The 9,404-nt window shown below is 49.2% G+C and overlaps 1 long non-coding RNA gene across 1 annotated transcript; it reads right to left on the reverse strand.

The window, feature by feature from the left end:
- Nucleotides 1–1,496: 1,496 nt before the first annotated feature.
- Nucleotides 1,497–7,621, reverse strand: LOC144280067 (uncharacterized). The gene is made up of 2 exons (XR_013348724.1): nt 7,479–7,621; nt 1,497–1,682 (listed from the first exon to the last, which is right to left on the reverse strand). It is a non-coding gene; the product is annotated as an uncharacterized LOC144280067 (long non-coding RNA).
- Between the last annotated feature and the right edge of the window lie 1,783 nt (nt 7,622–9,404).

Raw genomic sequence — 9,404 nt, forward strand, 5'->3', positions numbered from 1 at the left:
ACCAGGGCTAAGTGTGTACCCCAAATAAAAAAAGACAGGAGGAGGACCAAAAAAATGCTATCCTGGCTAAACAGCAGAGTAATGGAGGTCATTAGAGGCAAAAAGCATCCTTGAAAAACTGGAAGTCTAAACCTAATGAGGAAACTAGGACAGAGCACAAACTCCAGCAAGTAAATTGTAAAGTATAAGGAGGCAGGGCAAGGAAGAGTTTGAGAAGCAACTTCCTAAAGATGCAAAACCTAAAAAAATTAAGTACATCAGAAGTAGGAAAATATAAGGTCCCTCACCAAAGGCTTTTAAGCAAAGGAAGCTGTCATGGGATAAAGGGGAAGGTCCTCTCATGGATCAGTAACTGGTTAAAGTTAGGAAACAACAGGAATAAATGCTCTGTTTTCACACTGGAAAGAGGGAAATAGCTGGGTCCCCTCAGGATAAGAACAGTTATATCCACACACAACTGCTCCTCCCACTCTCGCTTATGCCAGCTCCCCTGATCCCCCTCAGCGACACGGCTGCACACAGAGATACTGGGAGAACGGCAGCGACACTAGGGCCTTTGCTGGCGCACCTCTGTTAGGAGAAATACCCTGAACCAACCTAGTTACGCTGCTAAGACTTTTCCGTGTAGACCAGGCCTCGAACAGACGTTGGAGATTCAACGTTAGCAAGTTATACAATGGGAGCTTTCCCCAAACATCTCAAAGAGTAAACGTCAGGAAGCACTCACCGCACTGGATCTAATGGGGAACCGGCCACCCAGGTCCATTTCCCCCCGGGGGTGTCACTTTAAGGCCAATCCAGATGTAGTTTGCATCTTGTACAACATCTTGTGTGAAATCCTGTGATGTGCAAAGCAGAGGGGGTGGGGAGGAGTGTCCTGTAACATGCCAGAATTCCCGTAGTGATCCCATGAAGTGCCTGCTCTCTCCTTCAGCAGCTCCGCCCATAATGCCAGCAGGAGACCCCACCAGCCCCTGAGTTAGTTCACCCTCTCCCCTGGGTGGGCAGGGTCCAGTGCAGGTAAATGTGGCTCTCTCTATGCAGACATGGTAACACCAGTACCCGTCCTTGGTGGCACAGGGTGAGCTGGCCCTTTAAGGGAGTCCTGGGTTGAGCCTCACCTGTGACTAGGTGCCCCTGGACTCAGAGGCAAAGGTGATGGAAGCAGGCGACCAGGAGCCAGGCCTGGTGGGGCTACAAGGGCAGCCAGTCTGGGCAGGGAGAGATTTGATGGGGTAGGAGGTTTGTGTGAGTAGCTCTATGCAGAAGGGCTCTGCTGAGCTCTCAGACAGAGAGCCTGGGAGTGAAATGCCTACAGGAGCCAGCTGGGCAGTCTGGGGTGGGAAAGCTGTGGGGTTCTTGTTCTGAACTGTATGTTAATAAGCCAGACCCCCAGAAGGGGAGAAAACACCCCAGTGTGGAGTTTGATTCGGGGGCGGGAGGGTAGAGTCAGGCTACACTGGGATTGTAACTAATGACACACGTCTTTCCCCAGCTGGAGTTGGATGAGCCTGTATTTTCTGTTACCATCTCCTCCCAGTTCTGGATCACAAGCATGCGAGAGCTCTTCCCCGAGCAGTCGTCACGGCTCCCAGTCCAGTCTTTACGCTCCTTAGACAGCCAGTAGCACTTGTCCCCATGCAGCAGCCAGTCCCTGGGGCAGAGGTTGCACCCGGATCCCTCTGGAGGGAGAGATGGGAACCGAGGTGTCATTAATTCTGAACCTTCAAACTACAGCTGGATGAAAACTCTTGTTCAAAGTTGTTTTTTAATGGAAAATGCCATTTTGACCCAAATGAAAGGTTTTATTTTGATTGCCATTTTTCATTTTTTGATGGGGGAGAGGACTTAAAATGGAAATACTGGTTTTGAGGGTGGGAGGGAGGATTTCATTCAGTTTTGGAGGGGAAATAAACATTTACTCTTAACAGTTCCCTCCATTTGAAAAGTGGGGGAGGACTTTCACTTTTCTACTTCCTTCAAAGGACATCAAACTGTCATTTCTTTTCACCTTTTTCATGACCTAGGCTTACACTGTATCAGCTCTAGTTCTAGACATTGCTGAAGTTTCCCCTACAGTTGTGTAAAAAGCAGGGCTGTCAATTAATCGCCATTAACTCACGTGATTAACTGAAAAATTAACTGTGATTAAAAAAATTAATTGTGATTAATCACACTGTTAAACAATAGAATACCAATTGAAATTGATTAAATATTTTTGGATGTTTTTCTACATTCGCAAATATATTGATTGCTATTACAACACAGAATACAAAGTGCACAGTGCTCACTTTACATTATTGTTTTTTATTACAAATATTTGCACTGTAAAAATGATAAAAGAAATAGTATTTTTCAATTCACCTCATACAAGTCCTGTAGTGCAATCTCTTTATAGTGAAAGTGTAACTTACAGATGTGGATTTTTTTCTTACATAACTGCACTCAAAAATGAAACAATGTAAAACTTTAGAGCCTACAAGTCCACTCACTCCTACTTCTTGTTCAGCCAATTGCTAAGACAAACAAGTTTTGTTTACATTGACGGGAGATACTGCTGCCCCCTTCTTATTTACAATGTCACCTGAAAATGAGAACAGGCATTCGCATGGCACTTTTGTAGCTGGCATTGCAAGGTATTTATGTGCCAGATATGCTAAACATTCATCTGCCCCTTCATGCTTCTGCCACCATTCCAGAGGACATGCTTCCATGTTGATAATGCTCGTTAAAAAAAATAAATGCGCTAATTAAATTTGTGACTGAACTCCTTGGGGGAGAATTGTATGTCTCCTGTTCTGTTTTACCCACATTCTGCCCTATATTTCATGCTATAACAGTCTCGGATGATGACCCAACACATGTTCATTTTAAGAACACTTTCAAGCAGATTTGACAAAATGCAAAGAAGGTACCAGTGTGAGCTTTCTAAAGATAGATTCAGCACTCAACCCAAGGTTTAAGAATCTGAAGTACCTTCCAAAATCTGATCAGGATGGGGCGTTGTAGCCAGACAGACAGCCCCCCTCCCCCCCCCCCTCAGACCAGCATTGCTGGAAACACAGGAGGAAGCCGGATCAGGGCACTTAACATATATTCCAGCATAGCCTTTGAAGCTGTGAAAAGCACAGGTGTGCTGCTACAATGTGCCTCTGGGAACATATACAAGGATTAAGCTCACAGCAGGCAGAGGCCCTGTGACAGACATGGCTCTTAGCCCCTACTAAATAGTGTGATGCACACACACCAACATCCTACGTGGGAAAATATTTACCCTGATAAAAGAAATGTACAGTAGTCAACACTTATTGTTTCTCTCCCTTGCAAGTGTAAACTACTCTTGCGAAAGCTGGCATCACCCAGACAGACCAGCCTCAATTTGGCATAAGAAAGGAGAAAGAGAATAAAGGAGTACAGAGGTATAAGTAGGGGACCTACAGCACCATGATTTTTGAGTGCTTTTCACTATCTATCTGCTGGTCAGATAAGTGACAGCCTTCCAAGGCTTCTGCAGCTAAGAGGGTCCCTAAGCCTTGTCCCTTATTCGTCTTTCCGCGGAATTGAGTGACCGATCCTGGCTTGGCACCGCTGGAATCGAGAGATGCAAGGAGGGTAAGAAGCACCCACACCTGATCTCCTATCTTTAGTGTACACATATTTTGAAATAGAGCTCTATACTTTGTTTTCTTTCTTTGGGATTGTGGCTTCAGTTTTGTAACTTGTTTGTGTGTGTAACATCTCTACATTTAAATAAGTAGGCACTAGCAATTTTGTAACCACATGATTAGAATCTAGCTTAATAAATTTTGGTAACCATTTGTGCATAAGCCTGACTTGTTTTCTCTGGTTTACTGCAAAGCAGCCAACACAATTAAAGAACCTCAGCCGTTTTGGCTCTAAAGCCTGGCCATTAGGTGAGAGTACTAAGAGCCTAGCGTTGAGTTGTGCCGCCTCCACGGGGCAAACTCTTGGGGCACCTGTCAGTCAACCCTGGCTGCCCACTGCGAAGGAGCTCTGAGCTCTAGCAGTTAAAGTCACGGGTGTGGAGAGGCTCTTAGTGCTGCCATTGGGGCACCTGTCAGTCAGTATTGACTGCCCGCTGCGAAGGAGCTCTGAGCTCTAGCAGTTAAAGTCACGGGTGGTTAGGACCTTGGGGCATCCGTCAGCCTAGCCCGGGCTGCCCGCCGCGAAGGGACAGTGCGTCCTAGCGGTTAAAGTCACGGATGGTATAAACGGGCATAGCTGGCACCTCACCAAACATCCTTGGCCATCGGCTAACAGGCGTGGAGCATGCTGTCAGATGTCTTCAAAGAGCAACACTCTGATACGGAAACTACAGAACCCAAACCACCAAAAAAGAAAATCAACCCTCTGCTGGTGGCATCTGATTCAGATGATGAAAATGAACATGCCTCAGTCCGCTCTGCCATGGATCGTTATCGAGCAGAACCTGTCATCAGCATGGACGCATGGCCTCTGGAATGGTGGTTTAAGCATGGAGTGACATATGAATCTTTAGCGCATCTGGCACATAAATATCTTGTGATGCCGGCTACAACAGTGCCATGCAAACGTCTGTTCCCACTTTCAGGTCATATTGTAAATAAGAAGTGGGCAACATTATCTCCTGCAAATTGTAACCAAACTTGTTTGTCTGAGCGATTGGCTGAAGTAGGACTGAGTGGACTTGTAGGCTTGAAAGTTTTACATTGTTTTATTTTTGAATGCAGTTATTTTTTGTACATAATGCTACATTTGTAAGTTCAACTTTCATGATAAAGAGATTGCACTCCAGTACTTGTATTAGGTGAATTGAAATATTCTCTTTCTTTTGTTTTTTACAGTGCAAATATTTGTAACCAAAAATATAAAGTGAGCACCGTACGCTTTGTATTCTGTTGTAATTGAAATCAATATATTTGAAAATGTAGAAACCATCCAAAAATATTTAAATAAACGATAGTCTCTTTTTGTTTAAGAGTGCGATTAAGCGCGATTATTTTTTTTAATCGCTTGCCAGCCCTAGTAAAAAGCCTTCAGGCCCAATGTACTAGTGAGGGCTTTTCTCAGGGTCAGCACTCAAACAGCCGGGCATGCTGTAGGTCAGGAAAGCAAGGTGCTGGGAGGCCAGAGAGGAGAGAATTCACTCAAAGTCTTTACACGGAGTTGCTCTCTTACGAATGATCTGCTCTAACTCAGGCACAAGTTCTGGGCTCGATGTAGGAATCACTGGCTGGGAGGAATCTCTGGCTTGGTGCATTCAAATGTACCTAGGGAGGTGGTAGAATCTCCTTCCTTAGAAGATTTTAAAGTCAGGCTTGACAAAGCCCTGGCTGTGATGATTTAGTTGGGGATTGGTCCTGCTTGAGCAGGGGGTTAGACTAGATGACCTCCTGAGGTCCCTTCCAACCCTGATATTCTATGATTCTATGATTCAGAGACTCAACCTGGCCGCTGGGGGCGCTGTTACCTCTGCTGGTGTCAGGATTCAGCTGGGAGTTAAAAGCAAGGTCCCATTATGGTTGTTACAAATCCTATGGCTCCTCTTTAATGGGGGAGACCTGAGTCGGTTCAAATGACAGTTCAGGAGACTACAATTTGCCTCCCTCAAATGCCCTGTGAAATTCCAATAGGCGAGTGGATTCTGCTTCAACCATTCCCCTAAGACATCGTCTGCCCGTGTTGCGTGCTGCTGAACAGTTGTGGAGTTTCACCCCAGAGGTGGCTGCATGTCAGTAGTGGGGGGAAAGGAGTCCCATAAGTACGGCATGGTTGGTAAAGCCCTTTGGGATCCAATCTCTCGATCAGTTGTATTCTTTATTACACTATTGTTATGATTGTCTGTGCTCGAGCAATGGGAATTCCTCTTCCCACTAGAGGTCACGGCTGCTCCTCTGCACAAGCGACTGAGAATTACTTATTGTGCTTCGCCTGCACACTCCCTGGGGAAAGAATTGTCTTTTTGTGATGTGTTTTTTATGGCATCTGGCACAATGGGGCTTCCATCCCTGAGGCAGGACTGCAGTGGAAAGAAATAGGGTAGAGCTGAGAGGTCCCTGTCCTGGATCGGGTTAGGGGTTGGTCTGGGGATGCTGCGCACAGATAGAAGACAATCTCTGCCACAAAGAGCTCCCAGCCTGAACATCTGATGTGAAATGGGTAGAGAGAAAGAGGAGGACGGCAACAAGGCAAGAGAGAGACCAGCCGGGTAATTCCTGTTCCTGGACTAACTTCCAGTGGTGGAAGATACAAACTGGGAGCTCCACAGACCTCATCTTCAGGGCTGGGGGAGGACATCAGAGGAAACCCAAAGAAGAGCTCTGTGGCGCTCCAGAGTTTGTACCTTTCACCACCAGAAGTTGGTCCAAGAAAAGCTATCAGCTCTCCGCCTTGTCTCAATCACATTCTGGGACCAGCCCGGCCACAACACCCCTGCCCCCAAGAAGGGAGAGGAACCCGGCCATCGGGGTACAGACAAAGGCAGCCACAGCCTGGGTCTTGCACCCACCACCTGGGAGACATGAAGTGAAAGAAGACGGGGGTGACAGCGCATCACAACGGCACCCAGAGCATTCAAGCAGATTTAAAGGTGTCTTTCCCCCCGCCCCCCCCTCAACTTAAACATCACCCTGGTGGCGGAACATTGTTCTCCCACTGTAGTTACGAGCAGAGCGAGCCCGCCCGCCCCAGCCAGGCCAATGCAGGGTCAGACACCGTCTGCCCTTCACCCGGAGAGCTCCCCGGCCACACGGCCTGTTCGCAGCTCCTGCTCGCAGCCCCCGAGGGGCGAGCACAGCTGTCGGGTTGCTCAGGGGTGAGCTTCTCTCGCGAAGGCTCCTGCAAAGACCCCAGCTACCCTGTCCCTCAGGAGCCTGCCCCCCCCAGCTGCCGTAACACCCCCGCCCCCAGCCATGAGCATGGGACCCCAGAGGTTGGAGGGACCAGGGCAGGAGGCCAAGCGATGCGCGCCGCGCTCTGGGCCAGGCTCCTCGGGAAGGGAGAAGTGACGTCTGCACACGGGGTTGATTTGTCCCCCGAAGGGAGGATTTCCCAGAGAACAGGAGCCCTTTCTGAAAGGCAGGACGTCTCGCCGACTTGGGAGCAATTCTGGGTTTTTTACTGGGTTTTCTGGCACGTCTAAAAGCTACTGTTCATTTCCTGGAAACCCCCCCGCCCCCAATCTCCCCTTAACCCAACACCTCACTTTGGGGGAAACAAAAATATTCAATCTCAGTTTGTGGCTGAAGAATGGACACACAATTCAACAGCGGCTGCAGTACAAATCATATGTCATCCACAGACACTGCGGGGCACTGCAGCCTGCCTGTGGGGGCTGTAACAATAATCACAGGGCTGTGATGACACTGGGATCTTCAGAATAACCCCCCGTCTCCACCCTAACCCCAGTCCCTCCATTGCAGAGCGGGGGTGGGAGTCAGGTTCCCAGGGCACTGCTCTGGAGGAAGATCACAGCTTACCTCCTCCAGGGACTCCATGGCTGCAGCAGCCTTTGCAAGGCAGGTCCCTGCTCCATCTCCCCCTCTCTGTGCATTAGCTGAAGGGGGGAACCCCAACTCCCCCCTTCACACACATCATGTCTTCCCCCAAGGCTCGGGCAAGGGAAAGCGCCCAAAAAAGCCAGCCACGAGGAGAATGAAACTACACAGCACGGGGGAGATCATACACCTTATTAGCATATTGCTTCTGATTGGACAAGGGGCGGGAGCCCCGGAGGGGGAGGAGGGTCCACTTGCTCTGGCCCAGGGCCCCAGGAAACCCTCGTCCGCCTCTGCTCATCTCGCTATTGGCCTAGTTTTACCAGGGGCTGCCTAAAAGCACTGGTGACATCAGTGCAAACCAACATTCCAGACAGTGACGTCTTCATCTTGCTCTATGGAGTGTACACCGACATGTACATTTCCAGCTGATTTCTTTTATAATTATATGGTAACAAGGAGAGAGTCAGCAATTTTTCCATAATAGTGGCTGTGTGACTCTTTTGTATTTTTATGTCCGGCTTTGTAAGCGAATGGTTTTTAAGTGAGGTGTAACTTGGGGTCTGTAAATCAGACTCCTGAAAGGGGTACAATAGTATGGAAAAGTTGAGAGCCACTGCAATCCTTGGGCGAGCAGGGGCAGAGACTGGTGGGACGGGGGGACAAGGGGCAAAGAAGGGCCTCTCTGCCCCGGGCACAGACTGGGGGAGGGTTGGAACTGTGACAGAGTGGGAATTTTCTGTACTATTTTGTATGAATACTATGTGCCTCAGTTTCCCCTATGTGCTGCATGGTTAAGTAGGTGGTGGGAAAAGGTTGTTTATCCTTTGTAGAGACCCAGAGATACAGACGTGGCCGACGCCTAGATGCCTGGGCCCTGGGGCCCCAGGGCCCCATGCCCATGGAGACCCCCAGAAGACAATGGCCACTCCAATTGCCCAGACATTTGGCATCCAGCAACTAACGATCATGGATGGCCCACCCTCTGCAGGAAGCCAGTGGGATGGGACCAGCTGGAGAACAAAGGGCTGAGGAGGAAGGCCAGGGGACAAGGTTTGCCCAGGAACAAAAAGAAAGGGCTGAAGAGGAGCCACGTTGGGGGTTGTTCAGTGTGGGGCCACTGGAATCGGGGATGCTCTCCTGAACTGGGACAACAAAGGGGTCAAAGGGCTCTCGGTTGACGCGGATGGACCATGCCAGAACTCTCTGTTCGAACCAAGGACTCTCTACGCTGTGTTCCAGACAGCTAATAAACCCTCCTGCTTTTACAACAGTGGCTGAGAGCCACATCAGTTTAAGGAAGTTGGGGGTACATTGCTCCCCTTGGGGGTACAAGTCTCCCTGATGTAAGGCGACTGTTGTCCACTTCCTAAAACTCAGTGGGGGTGTTTGGGTTAGCTAGCTCCCAGTGCCAAAAGGAAGGGGAAGGGTCAATGGGAAATCAGGACCCTGAGACTGCCAGTCCCCAGGAACAATGGGGAGAGGTCAGTGTGCCAGGTCAGCCTGATTGACAGGGTGGGCAGGTTACTCAGGGAGTCAGGAGGCCAGGGGGGTCCCATCCTCTGTGTGAGCCAGAATTGCCTGGGTCAGAGAGAGAGGGGCCGAGCTAAGGAGAAAGCAGGGGTCCAAACTGAGCTGGGGAACAGGGTCATGCCAGACAGGGGGGCCAGAAAAGCAGCCCAGGAAGCACGTCAGTGCTGGGAACAGAGCCAAGAAGCAGCCAGCCACAAACCCAAGGGAACAAAGTTTCCCTGGAAAATTGTGGAATGTAACTATCACTTGCCATTCATTCTCAACTCTGCCACACGCTTCTCTCCGGAATGGGGCCTCAGAGAGACAGCCCCATAGACATCTGGGGGCAGGGAGAGACCCAGGGGTGCAGGGAAAATGGGGGTAGGATGGAGGGAG

This window comes from Eretmochelys imbricata, chromosome 25 (assembly GCF_965152235.1).
Source record: "Eretmochelys imbricata isolate rEreImb1 chromosome 25, rEreImb1.hap1, whole genome shotgun sequence".
Classification (NCBI taxonomy): Eukaryota; Metazoa; Chordata; order Testudines; family Cheloniidae; genus Eretmochelys; species Eretmochelys imbricata.